Here is a 15,278-nt window from a genome sequence, read left to right as displayed (position 1 = left end):
ATCGTGTAGACGGTGGCAAAATATTAAAACTGTTTCACATTTGATGTGTTACTCCGCCCCCTGACTGCATTGCCGCGCAGGTGTCACTAATGGTGCTGTCAGCTGAGAGCGACAGAAACTAGTGCAGCGAGGATGATGCTGAAATGTGTGGATTTAAGTGGATTGATTGATGGATTTAACTCAGTGCAGCTGACGAGATGGAGAAATCTGTGGGTCTGTTCACAGAAGTTACTGTTTGGCATTTGCGACTGTAAAATCCAACATGAATGTGCACAAATCAGACACAGCAGGATCAGTCCTTAAATAAGATATAAGTTTATCATTTCAAAACTTTTCTTTCGATGTTCTGACTTTAGATGACATGATTAGAAACAAAAAATGAGGTGGGCTTCATAGATAATTGGCAAAGCTTCTGGGGAAAACCTGGTCTTGTTAGGAGAGACGGCATCCATCCCACTTTGGATGGAGCAGCTCTCATTTCTAGAAATCTGGCCAATTTTCTTAAATCCTCCAAACCGTGACTATCCAGGGTTGGGACCAGGAAGCAGAGTTGTAGTCTTACACACCTCTCTGCAGCTTCTCTCCCCCTGCCATCCCCTCATTACCCCATCCCCGTAGAGACGGTGCCTGCTCCCAGACCACCAATAACCAGCAAAAATCTATTTAAGCATAAAAATTCAAAAAGAAAAAATAATATAGCACCTTCAACTGCACCAGACTAAAACAGTTAAATGTGGTCTATTAAACATTAGGTCTCTCTCTTCTAAGTCCCTGTTAGTAAATGATATAATAATTGATCAACATATTGATTTATTCTGCCTAACAGAAACCTGGTTACAGCAGGATGAATATGTTAGTTTAAATGAGTCAACACCCCCGAGTCACACTAACTGTCAGAATGCTCGTAGCACGGGCTGAGGCGGAGGATTAGCAGCAATCTTCCATTCCAGCTTATTAATTAATCAAAAACCCAGACAGAGCTTTAATTCATTTGAAAGCTTGACTCTTAGTCTTGTCCATCCAAATTGGAAGTCCCAAAAACCAGTTTTATTTGTTATTATCTATCGTCCACCTGGTCGTTACTGTGAGTTTCTCTGTGAATTTTCAGACCTTTTGTCTGACTTAGTGCTTAGCTCAGATAAGATAATTATAGTGGGCGATTTTAACATCCACACAGATGCTGAGAATGACAGCCTCAACACTGCATTTAATCTATTATTAGACTCAATTGGCTTTGCTCAAAAAGTAAATGAGTCCACCCACCACTTTAATCATATCTTAGATCTTGTTCTGACTTATGGTATGGAAATTGAAGACTTAACAGTATTCCCTGAAAACTCCCTTCTGTCTGATCACTTCTTAATAACATTTACATTTACTCTGATGGACTACCCAGCAGTGGGGAATAAGTTTCATTACACTAGAAGTCTTTCAGAAAGCGCTGTAACTAGGTTTAAGGATATGATTCCTTCTTTATGTTCTCTAATGCCATATACCAACACAGTGCAGAGTAGCTACCTAAACTCTGTAAGTGAGATAGAGTATCTCGTCAATAGTTTTACATCCTCATTGAAGACAACTTTGGATGCTGTAGCTCCTCTAAAAAAGAGAGCTTTAAATCAGAAGTGCCTGACTCCGTGGTATAACTCACAAACTTGTAGCTTAAAGCAGATAACCCGTAAGTTGGAGAGGAAATGGCGTCTCACTAATTTAGAAGATCTTCACTTAGCCTGGAAAAAGAGTCTGTTGCTCTATAAAAAAGCCCTCCGTAAAGCTAGGACATCTTTCTACTCATCACTAATTGAAGAAAATAAGAACAACCCCAGGTTTCTTTTCAGCACTGTAGCCAGGCTGACAAAGAGTCAGAGCTCTATTGAGCTGAGTATTCCATTAACTTTAACTAGTAATGACTTCATGACTTTCTTTGCTAACAAAATTTTAACTATTAGAGAAAAAATTACTCATAACCATCCCAAAGACGTATCGTTATCTTTGGCTGCTTTCAGTGATGCCGGTATTTGGTTAGACTCTTTCTCTCCGATTGTTCTGTCTGAGTTATTTTCATTAGTTACTTCATCCAAACCATCAACATGTTTATTAGACCCCATTCCTACCAGGCTGCTCAAGGAAGCCCTACCATTATTTAATGCTTCGATCTTAAATATGATCAATCTATCTTTGTTAGTTGGCTATGTACCACAGGCTTTTAAGGTGGCAGTAATTAAACCATTACTTAAAAAGCCATCACTTGACCCAGCTATCTTAGCTAATTATAGGCCAATCTCCAACCTTCCTTTTCTCTCAAAAATTCTTGAAAGGCTAGTTGTAAAACAGCTAACTGATCATCTGCAGAGGAAGGGTCTATTTGAAGAGTTTCAGTCAGGTTTTAGAATTCATCATAGTACAGAAACAGCATTAGTGAAGATTACAAATGATCTTCTTATGGCCTCGGACAGTGGACTCATCTCTGTGCTTGTTCTGTTAGACCTCAGTGCTGCTTTTGATACTGTTGACCATAAAATTTTATTACAGAGATTAGAGCATGCCATAGGTATTAAAGGCACTGCGCTGCGGTGGTTTGAATCATATTTGTCTAATAGATTACAATTTGTTCATGTAAATGGGGAATCTTCTTCACAGACTAAAGTTAATTATGGAGTTCCACAAGGTTCTGTGCTAGGACCAATTTTATTCACTTTATACATGCTTCCCTTAGGCAGTATTATTAGACGGTATTGCTTAAATTTTCATTGTTACGCAGATGATACCCAGCTTTATCTATCCATGAAGCCAGAGGACACACACCAATTAGCTAAACTGCAGGATTGTCTTACAGACATAAAGACATGGATGACCTCTAATTTCCTGCTTTTAAACTCAGATAAAACTGAAGTTATTGTACTTGGCCCCACAAATCTTAGAAACATGGTGTCTAACCAGATCCTTACTGTGGATGGCATTACCCTGACCTCTAGTAATACTGTGAGAAATCTTGGAGTCATTTTGATCAGGATATGTCATTCAAAGCGCATATTAAACAAATATGTAGGACTGCTTTTTTGCATTTACGCAATATCTCTAAAATCAGAAAGGTCTTGTCTCAGAGTGATGCTGAAAAACTAATTCATGCATTTATTTCCTCTAGGCTGGACTATTGTAATTCATTATTATCAGGTTGTCCTAAAAGTTCCCTAAAAAGCCTTCAGTTAATTCAAAATGCTGCAGCTAGAGTACTGACAGGGACTAGGAGAGAGCATATCTCACCCATATTGGCCTCTCTTCATTGGCTTCCTGTTAATTCTAGAATAGAATTTAAAATTATTCTTCTTACTTATAAGGTTTTGAATAATCAGGTCCCATCTTATCTTAGGGACCTCAGTAGTACCATATCACCCCAATAGAGCGCTTCGCTCTCAGACTGCAGGCTTACTTGTAGTTCCTAGGGTTTGTAAGAGTAGAATGGGAGGCAGAGCCTTCAGCTTTCAGGCTCCTCTCCTGTGGAACCAGCTCCCAATTCAGATCAGGGAGACAGACACCCTCTCTACTTTTAAGATTAGGCTTAAAACTTTCCTTTTTGCTAAAGCTTATAGTTAGGGCTGGATCAGGTGACCCTGAACCATCCCTTAGTTATGCTGCTATAGACTTAGACTGCTGGGGGGTTCCCATGATGCACTGTTTCTTTCTCTTTTTGCTCTGTATGCACCACTCTGCATTTAATCATTAGTGATCGATCTCTGCTCCCCTCCACAGCATGTCTTTTTCCTGGTTCTCTCCCTCAGCCCCAACCAGTCCCAGCAGAAGACTGCCCCTCCCTGAGCCTGGTTCTGCTGGAGGTTTCTTCCTGTTAAAAGGGAGTTTTTCCTTCCCACTGTAGCCAAGTGCTTGCTCACAGGGGGTCGTTTTGACCGTTGGGGTTTTACATAATTATTGTATGGCCTTGCCTTACAATATAAAGCACCTTGGGGCAACTGTTTGTTGTGATTTGGCGCTATATAAAAAAATTGATTGATTGATTGATTGATTGAGAATTTGATAAATTGTTAATAATTCTAACAACAGCAACAATAACAATAACAACAGTTTGCCTGTCTCTCTGTCTGTCTGTATTTCTTTCTTTCTGCCTCTCTGTCTGTCTCCCTGCCTGTCTGTCTGTCTATCTCCCTGCCTGTCTGTCTCTCTCCCTGCCTGTCTGTCTCTCTTCCTGTCTGTCTCTCTCTGCCTGCCTGTCTAGCCCCCTGCCTGTCTGTCTTGCTCCCTGTCTGTCTGTCTGTCTCCCTCCCTGTCCCTCTTGCTGCCTGTCTCCCTCCCTCTCTGTCTGACTGTCTGTCTGTCTCCCTGGCTGTCTGGCTCTCTCACTATCTCTACCCCTCTCTGTCTGTCACCCTGTCTATCTTCCTGTCTGTCTGTCCCTCTCCGTGTCTGTCTGTGTCTCCCTGTCTGTCTCCCTCCCTGTCAGTCTGTCTACATCCTTGTCAGTCTCCCTCCCTGTTTGTCTGACTGTCTTCCTCCCTGTCTGTCTGTCTCACTCCCTGTTTGTCTGTCTGTCTCTCTCTCTCTCCCTACCTGTCTGTCTCCCTGCCTGTTTCTCTCCCTGCCTGTCTGTTTGTCTCTGTCCCTCTCTGTCTGTCTATCTCCCGGCCTGTCTGCCCCCCCTTCCTGTGAGTCTTCCTCCATCCCTCCCTGTCTGCCTGTCTGTCTCCCTGCCTGTCTCCCTCCCTCCCTGTGGCTGTCTCTCTCCCTCCATGTCTGTCTCACAGTTCCAATAATCCAATAACCGATAATTATCGAAGATAATGTTTTCATTATCAGATTATCTTATTAGATAACTTTAAAAACCATTATCGGACTAATTATCTTCCTATAAATTTTTGTCCGATAACTTTTAGACCGATAACGTAGTAAACAAAGCTGAACAGTAGCAAACATTTTTAAAATTTAAAATCAGTTGAGCACCTATCTGTTAAAAGTTTCCTAACAGATGTATAGTCCCACCCTTTGCGAACAGAAAAGAGCTGCTTCCACGAGAAACCGCTCCATCTTCTGCAGGCAAAGGAGAACTGGTCACAAAAACAAAAAAAAATCATTTCCTTTAACACCATACTGATATGTGGGCAATATCACCCAAGTCATCCAGAGGCATACATTTTTAACTTATGGTTCAAATTTTAACCAAACTAATTTTGGACAAGTTATTTAAAATTACTGTCATGTCTGAAGTTTTATAAAGTGAAAATATCAGATTTATGTTTTTGTTTTGTGATTTCACTGATTAACTGACTCCATCTGCTCAAAGTGATATTAATCAGTAAAATCACCTGGTGGAGTCAGTGGCTGCAAAGAAAACCTGCACCCTCATGGCTCTTTCTGGAACAGGTTGCCTACCCCTGCTCTAGTGCCTAAAAATCTCATGAATATATTCTCTGGGTTTATAGACATTGTTATTGTATTTGCATTTATTAAATTCCACGCATCTTAAATGTAGCAGACACAGATTATCTGGAATTTTGTTTTGAAAAGTTTTCAAGGCCTCCACTGCCATCTACTTGCCAGTAGTGTTCATGGCAGTTCATGGCAGTATTCGTCCTGAAGCTGAGCAGACAGCGTATGATATTTTTAATCGCTGTACTCGATTTCAGTTCAAGCTGTACAACAGAACCGCACGGTGTAAAAATTCAGAGCACACAATTTATGTTCTCACACACATTGTACGTTCAAAAACCACACGTCGGACTTGTGTTTCCAGAAGCAAAATGTAAGTTTTTTTTCAAACTTAATTTACAAAAACTCTTGATGGGAGACATCAAAGTTTAAAAACAAAACAAAACAATAACAACAACAACAACAAAAACATTACAAGATAGGTCTGCAGTGTTTGAACAGGCACAGTGTGAGTGGTTGGATGCTTGTAGCTCTTCAGCAGCAGGATACCCTAATGACGGCCAACCAGAATAATATCAGACAGGTTTGATTTTCATTCGACCATACGATCGCCGATCAGGAGGTGGTCGTGAGATGTTAAACGCAGCTTGTTACTCCATGTACACTACACGATGTAGGATGCACGACTAACCTGAAAATCGGTGCGATCCAAAAAAATTCTCACACGAATGAAAAATCATCTGAAAAAGGGCCAAAACTCGCACAGTGTAAAGCCAACATTTATGTGTCAAGACAATAGAGTGCACGTTTTACAACATCATAAAATGTGTGCACGTCATAAAATTAATAATAAAAATAATAAAAATAATAAAATGAGTGCACATTCTCCCCACATGAAAAACATTTTGCGATGACACGTGCAGGGCTCCGTAAAAATGCATCCATCCATTTTCTTCCGCTTTATCCGGAGTTGGGTCGTGGGGGCAGCAGCTCAAGCAAAGCCGCCCAGACCTCCCGAACCACACACACCTCCCCCAGCTCCTCCGGGGGAACCCCAAGGCGTTCCCAAGCCAGCCGAGAGATGTAATCCTTCCAGCGTGTCCTGGGTCTTCCCTGGGACCTCCTCCCAATGGAACGTGCCCGGAACACCTCTCCAGCAAGGCGTCCAGGGGGCATCCAGAAAAGATGCCCGAGCCACCTCAACTGACTCCTTTCGACGTGGAGGAGCAGCGGCTCGACTCCAAGCTCCTCCCGAGTGACCGAGCTCCTCACCCTATCTCTAAGGGAGCACCCAGCCACCCTGCGGAGGAAACCCATCTCGGCCGTCCGTACCCACAATCTTGCCCTTTCGGTCATGAGCCAAATCCCATGACCATAGGTGAGGATCGGAACGTAGCTCGATCAGTAAATCGAAAGCTTTGCCCCCCTACTCAGCTCTCTTCACCACGACGGTCCGATACAGCGACCGCGTCACTGCAGACGCTGCACCGATCCGTCTATTGATCTCATGCTCCATCCGTCCCTCACTCATGAACAAGACCCCGAGATACCCAAACTCCTCCACTTGAGGCAAGGACACTCCACCGACCTGAAGAGGGCAAAGCACCTTTTTCCGGTCGAGAACCATGGCCTCAGATTTGGAGGTGCTAATTTTCATCCCGGACGCCTCACACTCGGCTGCAAACCGCCCCAGTGCACGCTGAAGGTCCTGATTTGACGAAGCCAACAGAACCACTTCGTCCGCAAACAGCAGAGACGAGATTCTGTGGTTCTCAAACCAGACCCCCTCTACACCCTGGCTGCGCCTAGAAATTCTGTCCATAAAAATAATGAACAGAACCGGTGACAAAGGGCAGCCCTGGCGGAGGCCAACATGCATTGGAAACAGGTTTGACTTACTACCGGCAATGCGAACCAAGCTCCTGCTGTGGTCGTACAGGGACCGGATAGCCCTTAGCAAAGGACCCCGGACCCCGTACTCCCGGAGCACTCCCCACAGGGTGCCCCGAGGGACACGGTCGAACGCCTTTGTTGTGGGCTGGGGTGTTTGGCTGGCTTTGTTTTTGTTTTCTGTTTCTCCCACCAGGTGATATGCGTTCAGGACTGAGTGGCTGATGTGGGGCTGAGTTTGAGGACCTCACCCTGATCACCTGTGGCTTGTTATCATGTGCAGTTCATCAGGACTCACAGCTGTGGTGCATCTGTCTTGATCAGGGCATGTTGCATTTAAACCTGGAATACACAGTGTGTATTTGCCAGAGACGTGTGAGATCGACGTTGGGAGAACAATCTCACTACTACAGATGCAGAGACCGCTCCAGGTTTGACGCCACGGTCTGTGAAAGAGGATTGGGTGAGGTCTCACGCTCTTCAGCACACTTCCTGAGGTATTTTGGTTTTTGTGACTTTCATGAAGTAAAGTCAGTAAATTTGGTGTCCCTCACACCTTCTTATATTGAGCTGTTATGCTATGCTAATCGTCTAAATCAGCTTCTACTGCAGTGGAGTTTTGAACTGAGTTGTTCCGTGCCTGCGGGGAGAGAAGTGTTATGTGTCGGACGCAGCTCGCAGAACCGACCAGCGTTTGAAGGACCCAGTATGAAATAAGCAGAGCACGGTACAAAGGCTAACTGAATTTAATACAAAAAAATCAAAAAACACCCACACAAAATGAACTAACACAAAACAAATAAGTGATTTATACCGTCAAGCTCCAACAAATGGAACACACCTGTTCCAACTTAACAGCTTGACGGTACTGTGACTCAGTCACCAAAAGAGGGAGCCAAAGTGCTAAAAATGAAAAACCCCCTTTGGTGACAAAAAAAACAAACGAGCTGCATCTCCATGCGCAGCTGTGTGCAACACACAACCAAAATGTGCTCAACTAAATAACGCCGGAGCTGATACAACAGACGCAGTAGTTATCTTTATCCGGGGAAACGGGGCTACAACTGTAACACAGGAAGCTCAGCGACCCGTGCCACAGAGCTCCGCCGTGCGCGTGCACCCATTACAGACACACTCTTGCAGCTCCCGTTTAAACCTCTTATCCGGTCGGAGCGTGACGCGAAGCCGTCACCAGTCACACTCCACCACGACCCACGGATAAGGCACAAACACAGGAACACGGCTGCAAGAGAGCACAAATCAGTATTCAGTAATGGGTCTCAAACACGCACCATCCGGGCGGAGAGCACCCGCAACTGATCCGGATAACTACTGAACGTCTGCTGCCACCTTCCCAGCGCGTTACCGTCTCTGCTACCGCTGGGTCCGTGAGGTTTGGCCAGAGACTACTGTTATGTGTCGGACACAGCTCCGAGAACCGACCAGCGTTTGAAGGACCCAGTATGAAATAAGCAGAGCACGGTACAAAGGCTAACTGAATTTAATACATAACAGTGATACAAAAATAACAGAAAGTGCGGTCTGGCGTGGTGCGCTCCCAGCAGCGCTAACGGTCCGGAGTCAGAAGCTGTTCAGACCCAAGGACCCCGCCGACACCCCCCAGGTGGCCGCAACAAACCGAGTCTGTGAAAGAAGGAACCATTATGTGAGTCCACACTCTACACACAGAGAGAACACTTAAAGGTGTACAAACAGCAAACACTTCCTGGCTTGATTACTAATCAACTTCCCAACCTGCAGGCATGGAACATCCAGTTCACAAAACTCCACTGCAGTGGAAGCCGATACATGACTAACATACAGCTCAATATAAAAAGGTGTGAGGGACACCACATTTACTGACTGTATAAATGTTAGTCACAAAATCTAACGTACCTCAGGAAGTGTGCTGACGAGCGTGAGACCTCACCCCCTCCTCTTTCACAGACCGTGCATCAAACCTGGACGTTCTCTGCATCCACTGATGATGAGATGGCTCCCGAGACGACGATCTCACCCGTCTGGTCACAAGGTCGAGTCTCTGGCAAATACACACTGTATACTCCAGTCTTAAATGCCACCATGTTCCAATCCATGCAGATGCACCACAGCTGTGAGTCCTGATGAGCCGCAGGTGATCAGGGTGAGGTCCTGATAAACTCAGCAACACAGCCACTCAGTTCCAAATGCAAGCCACCTGGAAGGAAAAACAAAAGACAGAAACAAAAAGGCAGCCAGGCCCCCCAGCCATACAACAAGAAGCTGATTTTACATTTAGGCCAGGAAGTGTTTTGCTGATTGTGTGCACCTTTGAGCTGTCTCTCTGTGTGGAGAGTGTTGGACTCACCTTACGGTTTCTTCTTGTCGCAGCCACCTGGGGGGTGTCGGCGGGGTCCTTGGGTCCAGAATTGCTGTGGCTCCGGTCCTTTTGCGCTGCTGGGAGCGCGCCGTTTTTCCACCTCGCCAGACCGTTGACTTTTGGGTTATTATCACTTAATACACTATGTTAATTAAAACTTGTTTTCCTTTGAACTGTGCTCTGCTTCTTTTATGCTGGGTCCTGTCAAACGCCGGGTCGGTTCTCCGCCCGCGTCCGACACATAACAGCCTTCTCCAGATCCACAAAACACATGTGGACTGGTTGGGCAAACTCCCATGAACCCTCGAGCACCCAATGGAGCATGTAGAGCTGGTCCAGTGTGCTGCGACCAGGACGAAAACCACACTGCTCCTCCTGAATCCGAGGTTCGACCATCGGTCGAATTCTCCTCTCCAGTACTCTGGAATAGATCTTACCGGGGAGGCTGAGGAGTGTGATCCCCCTATAGTTGGAACACACCCTCCAGTCCCCCTTCTTAAACAGAGGGAGTCTGTCCCCGAGTGCCACGCGATGTTGCAGAGGTGTGTCAGCCAAGACAGTCCCACAACATCCAGAGACTTAAGGTACTCAGGACAGATTTCATCCACCCCAGGAGCCTTGCCACTGAGGAGCTTTCTAACCACCTCGGTGACTTCTGCCTGGGTAATGGATGAGTCCGCCTCTGGGTCCCCAGTCTCTGCTTCCTCTTCGGAAGACGTGACGATGGGATTGAGGAGATCCTCGAAGTACTCCTTCCACCGTCCAACAACATCCCCAGTCAGGGTCAACAGCTCCTCACCCGCACCGTAAACGGTGCAGGTGGAGAGCTGCCTCCGCCTCCTGAGGCGTCGGACGGTTTGCCAGAATCTCTTCGAGGCCGACCGATAGTCCTCCTCCACAGCCTCCCCGAACTCCTCCCAGGCCCGAGTTTTTGCATCTGCGACCGCACGGGCTGCGGCACGCTTGGTCTGCCGGTACCTGTCAGCTGCCTCTGGGGTCACACCTACCAACAAAGATAAGTAGGACTCCTTCTTCAGCTTGACGGCATCCCTTACTTCCGGTGTCCACCACCGGGTTCGGGGATTGCCGCCGCGACAGGCACCAGAGACCTTGTGACCACAGCTAAAAGGGGCCGCACCCCTGGACCTGCGCCGTGATCTCGTTCAGCCCTCTGTAATTGATGCATGGACGGAGTCCGCCGTCCTTCTTACCCACAAAAAAGAAACCCGCGCCCATCGGGGAGGTGGAGTTCTGGATCAACCCGGCAGCTAAGGAGTCCCGGATGTAGGTCTCCATTGATTCGCGTTCCGGACGTGAGAGGTTGTACAGCCTGCTGGACGGATACTCAGCGCCCCGGAATCAAATCGATGGCGCAATCGTACGGTCGGTGCGGGGGAAGGGCGAGTGCCAGATCTTTGCTGAAGATGTCAGCAAGATCGTGGTACTCACTTGGCACCGCCGTCAGATTGGGGGGGACTTTGACCTCCTCCTTAGCTGTCTCACCGGGTGGAACCGAGGATCCTAAACACTCCCGGTGGCAGGTTTCGCTCCACTGCGTCACAACCCCAGACGGCCAATCAATCCGGGGATTGTGTTTCAACACCCAAGGAAAACCCAAAATCACTCGGGAGGTAGAAGGTGTTACATAAAACACAATCTCCTCCCTGTGATTCCCAGACACCACCAAAGTCACTGGCTGTGTCTGGTGTGTGATTAATGGAAGAAGAGTGCCATCTAGTGCTCGTACCTTCACAGGGGAAGGCAGAGCCACCAGAGGGAGCCCTACTTCCTTTGCCCATCTGCTGTCCAGCAGATTCCCTTCCGACCCCCTGTCTACAAGTGCTGGGGCGTGAAGGGTTAAATCCTCACTAAGGATTGTGACTGGGATTTGTGCTGATTTTCGGGGATCCCCCGCGTGCGTGTTATGGCCCACCCTTAGCCCAGTTTCTAAGGACGGACATTGTAGTTTGACCGTTTGGGACAGTTCCTCTGTATGTGACCAGTAGATCCACAGAAAAAACACTGCCCGCGGGCCAGCCTCCTTTGTCTGTCATTTGATTTCATTTTGGGCCTGCTCGTGTCCATAGCTTCGTCAGCAGGGGGAGATATAGCCACACAGGGCCCTCTGGCTGTGGAGCGTGGGGACGACGGCACCCTTTCGGACCCGGAAGGAAGAGGGACTGCCTGTGCCCGGTCACGCCCCCCGCCATGCTCCCGACGGTGTTCCTCTAACCGGTTGTCTAAGCGTATAACCAGGTTGACAAGCCCGTCAAAATCCCGCGGTTCCTCCTTAGCCAGCAGGTGCTCCTTCAGGACTGGAGACAGTCCGTTTATGAAGGCGGCGCGGAGTGCAACGGTATTCCAGCCGGACCTCGCAGCCGCGATGCGGAAGTCGACTGCATACTCGGCTGCACTCCGGCGCCCCTGTCGCATTGACAGTAGCACGCTCGAAGCGGTCTCGCCTCTGTTGGGATGATCAAAAACCTGTTTGAACTCCCTTACAAGCCCAGCGTATGACGTATGGGTGACAGCTGGTGTTGATAGGTGACAGCTGTCACCTCCAGTGGCTCCGATGCCCTCTCGTGCTTGGAGCCCACACTCCAAGCAGGGCGCCATCTGGTGGTGGTGGTCCAGCAGTACCTCCTCTTCAGCGGCCCACACAACAAGATAGTTCTGGAGGAAATCACTGAAGAAATTAACAAACTGAAAATATGGTTTGACCGAAACAAACTGTCATTAAATAAGACAGGGATGAAGTGGAGGTGTAAGAGTCACTAGGTGTTCACAGGAAACATTTATTTATTTATGTATGTATTGTTAGTTGCTTTTATATTTTCTGTTGTGTTTCTATTCAGGTTCTTTTTGCCTCTTTCTCTAAAATTGTATATAATAATCATTAGATTATTAATATATAAACAAAAATAAATTTAAGAAATATTACAATTTGAAAACAAATGCACCCGAACGTGATGAGAGCTGCTTAATGCTAACTTTTAACATTGAAAATGCCATAGACATGCTAACGCGTTAGCGTCGCTCCCGTTTTTAAGTTATAAAATACATCTATCAGCTGTTTCAGAAGACCATAACAGATCGGTTTAACATAGAAAAGGTAAATAATACTCACAGAAGTATGCTCTTTAGGGTTTTAGCGGGGGAAAATTAAGCGAAAGAAAGAAAGAATAAACGAAGCAATAGATCGAAGCATTGCTTCAATCTGCGAACCACTGCTTGGATTGGTTCACGGTTCAAAGCAAAGCCGTGCTGCAGAAAAGTTGATTACAGGCGCACATGACGTGAAATATATATATATAAAACATTAAACTGAAGCCAAAAGTAACGAGGCTGTTTGTTTTAAAAATGTAAGGAATAGAAAGTACAGATACTTGTGTGAAAATGTAATGAGTAGAAGTCAGAAGTAGGCAGAAAAATAAGTAAAGGAGTAAAGTAAGTACAGTAACGAAGTATTTGTACTTTGTTACTTGACTCTATCTCCCTGTCTGTCTGTCTCTCTCCCTGTCTGTCTGTCTTGCTCCCTGTCTGTCTATGTCCCTCCCTGTCTGTCTACCTCCCTGTCTGTCTGTCTCCCTATATGTCTGACTGTCTCCCCATGCCTGTCTGTCTGACTCTCAGTCTTTGTCTGTCTGTCTCTCTCTCCCTGTCTATCTGTCTCTCTCCCTGTCTATCTGTCTCTCTGCCTGTCTGTCTGTCTCTCTCTCTCCCTGTCTGTTTGTCTCCCTCCCTGTTTGTCTGTCTGTCTCTCTCCCTGTGTGTCTGTCTCCCTGTCAGTCTGTCTCCGTGTCTGTCTCTCTCTCCCTGTCCGACTGTCTCCCTGCCTGTCTCTCTGTCTCTCTCCCTACCTGTCTGTCTCTGTGTCGGTCTGTCTGTCTCTCTCCATGTCTTCCTGTCTGTCTCCCTCCCTCCACGTCTGTCTGTCTGTGTCCCTCCCTTTCTATCTGTCTGTCTTCCTGCCTCCCTGTCTGTCTATTTCCTTCCCTGTCTGTCTGTCTGTCTCTCGCCCTGCCTGACTGTCTGTCTCTCTCCCTGCCAGTCTGTCTCCCTCCCTGTTTGTCTGAGTGTCTGTCTGTCTCCCTCCCTGCCTGTCTCTCTGTCTTCTTCCCTGTCTGTCTGCCTGTATGTCTGTCTGTCTCTCTCCCTGCCCGTCTATGTTTCTGCCTGTCTGTGTGTCTCAGTCCCTACCTGTCTTGTCTCTTTCCCTGTCTGTCTGTCTCCCTACCTGTCTCTCTGTCTCTCTCCCTACCTGTCTGTCTCCCTCCCTGCCTGCCTGTCTGTCTGTCTCTCATTGTGTTTCCCTTTCTGTCTGTCTGTGTCCCTCCCTGTCTATCTGTCTGTCTCCCTGCCTTTCGGGCTGTCTCGCTGTATGTCTGTCTCACTGCCTGTCTCTCTCCCTGTCTGTCTGTCTCTCTCGCTGTTTTTTTCTCTCGCTGCCTGTCTGTCTGTCTGGGTTCCGGTCTATCTGTCTCCCTGTCTGTCTGTCTCTCTCCATGTCTCTCTCTCTCTCCCTGTCTGTCTGTCTGTGTCTCTCCATGTCTGTCTTCTCCCTGTCTATCTGTCTCTCTCCCTGCCTGTTTGTCTTCCTCCCTCCCTGCCTGTGGTCTGTCTTTCTCCATGTCTCTCTCTGTCTGTCTGTCTGTCTGTCTGTCTCCCTCCCTGTCTATATGTCTCTCTCCCTGCCTATCTCTGGCTCTATCCCCGCCTGTCTGTATCCCTCCTTCCCTGTCTGTCTGTCTGTCTCTCTCCCTGCCTGTCTGTATCCCTCCCTCCCTGCCTGTCTGTCTGTCTCACTTCTTGTCTCAATTTCTGTCTGTCTGTCTGTCTCCCTCCCTGTCTGTCTGTCTGACTCCCCACCTTTCTATCTGTCTCTTTCCCTGTCTGCCTGTCTCCCTGCCTGTCTGTCTTTCTCTCCCCCTGTCTGTCTGTCTCCCTGCTTGTCTCTTTCCCTGTGTGTGTCTCTCTCTGTGTTGTCTCCCTACCTGTTTCTCTCCCTGCTTGTCTGTCTGTCTCTCCCTGTCTGTCTGCCTGTCTGTCTCTCTCCCTGCCTGTCTGTCTGTCTTTCTTCCTGTCTGTCTGTCTCCCTGCCTGTCTCTCTCCCTGTCTTTCTGTCTCACTGTCTGTCTGTTTCTCTGGCTGTTTGTCTGTTTTTCTCCTTGTCTGTCTGTCTGTCTCTCTCCCTGTATGTCTGTCTGTCTCGGCCCCCTGTCTTTCTGTCTCTTTGTCTGCTTGTATATCTACCTCCCTGTCTGTATGTCTCTCTCCCTGCTTGTTTGTCTGTCTCTCTCCTTGCCTGTCATCTCTCTCCCTGTCTCTTTGCCAGTTTGTCTGTCTCACTCCCTCCCTGTCTGTCTGTCTCTCGGCCTGCCTGACTGTCTGTCTCCCTCCCTGTCTGTGTGTCTCTCTCCCTGTCTCTCTGCCTGTTTGTCTGTCTCTCTCCCTGTCCATCTCCCTCCCTGTCTGCCTGTCTGTCTCTCTCTCTGTCTCTCTCCATGTCTGTCTGTCTCCCTCCCTCTCTGCCTGTCTGTCTCTCTCCCTGCCTGTGTGTCTCCCTCCCTCCCTGTCTGTCTGTCTCCCTGCCTTTCTGTCTGTCTCTCTCCATGTCTGTCTTCTCCCTGCTTGTCTGTCTGTCTGTCTC

The sequence above is a fragment of the Thalassophryne amazonica genome, unplaced genomic scaffold (assembly GCF_902500255.1).
Source record: "Thalassophryne amazonica unplaced genomic scaffold, fThaAma1.1, whole genome shotgun sequence".
NCBI classification, from domain to species: domain Eukaryota; kingdom Metazoa; phylum Chordata; class Actinopteri; order Batrachoidiformes; family Batrachoididae; genus Thalassophryne; species Thalassophryne amazonica.
Note: the sequence above shows the minus strand (reverse complement) of the source record.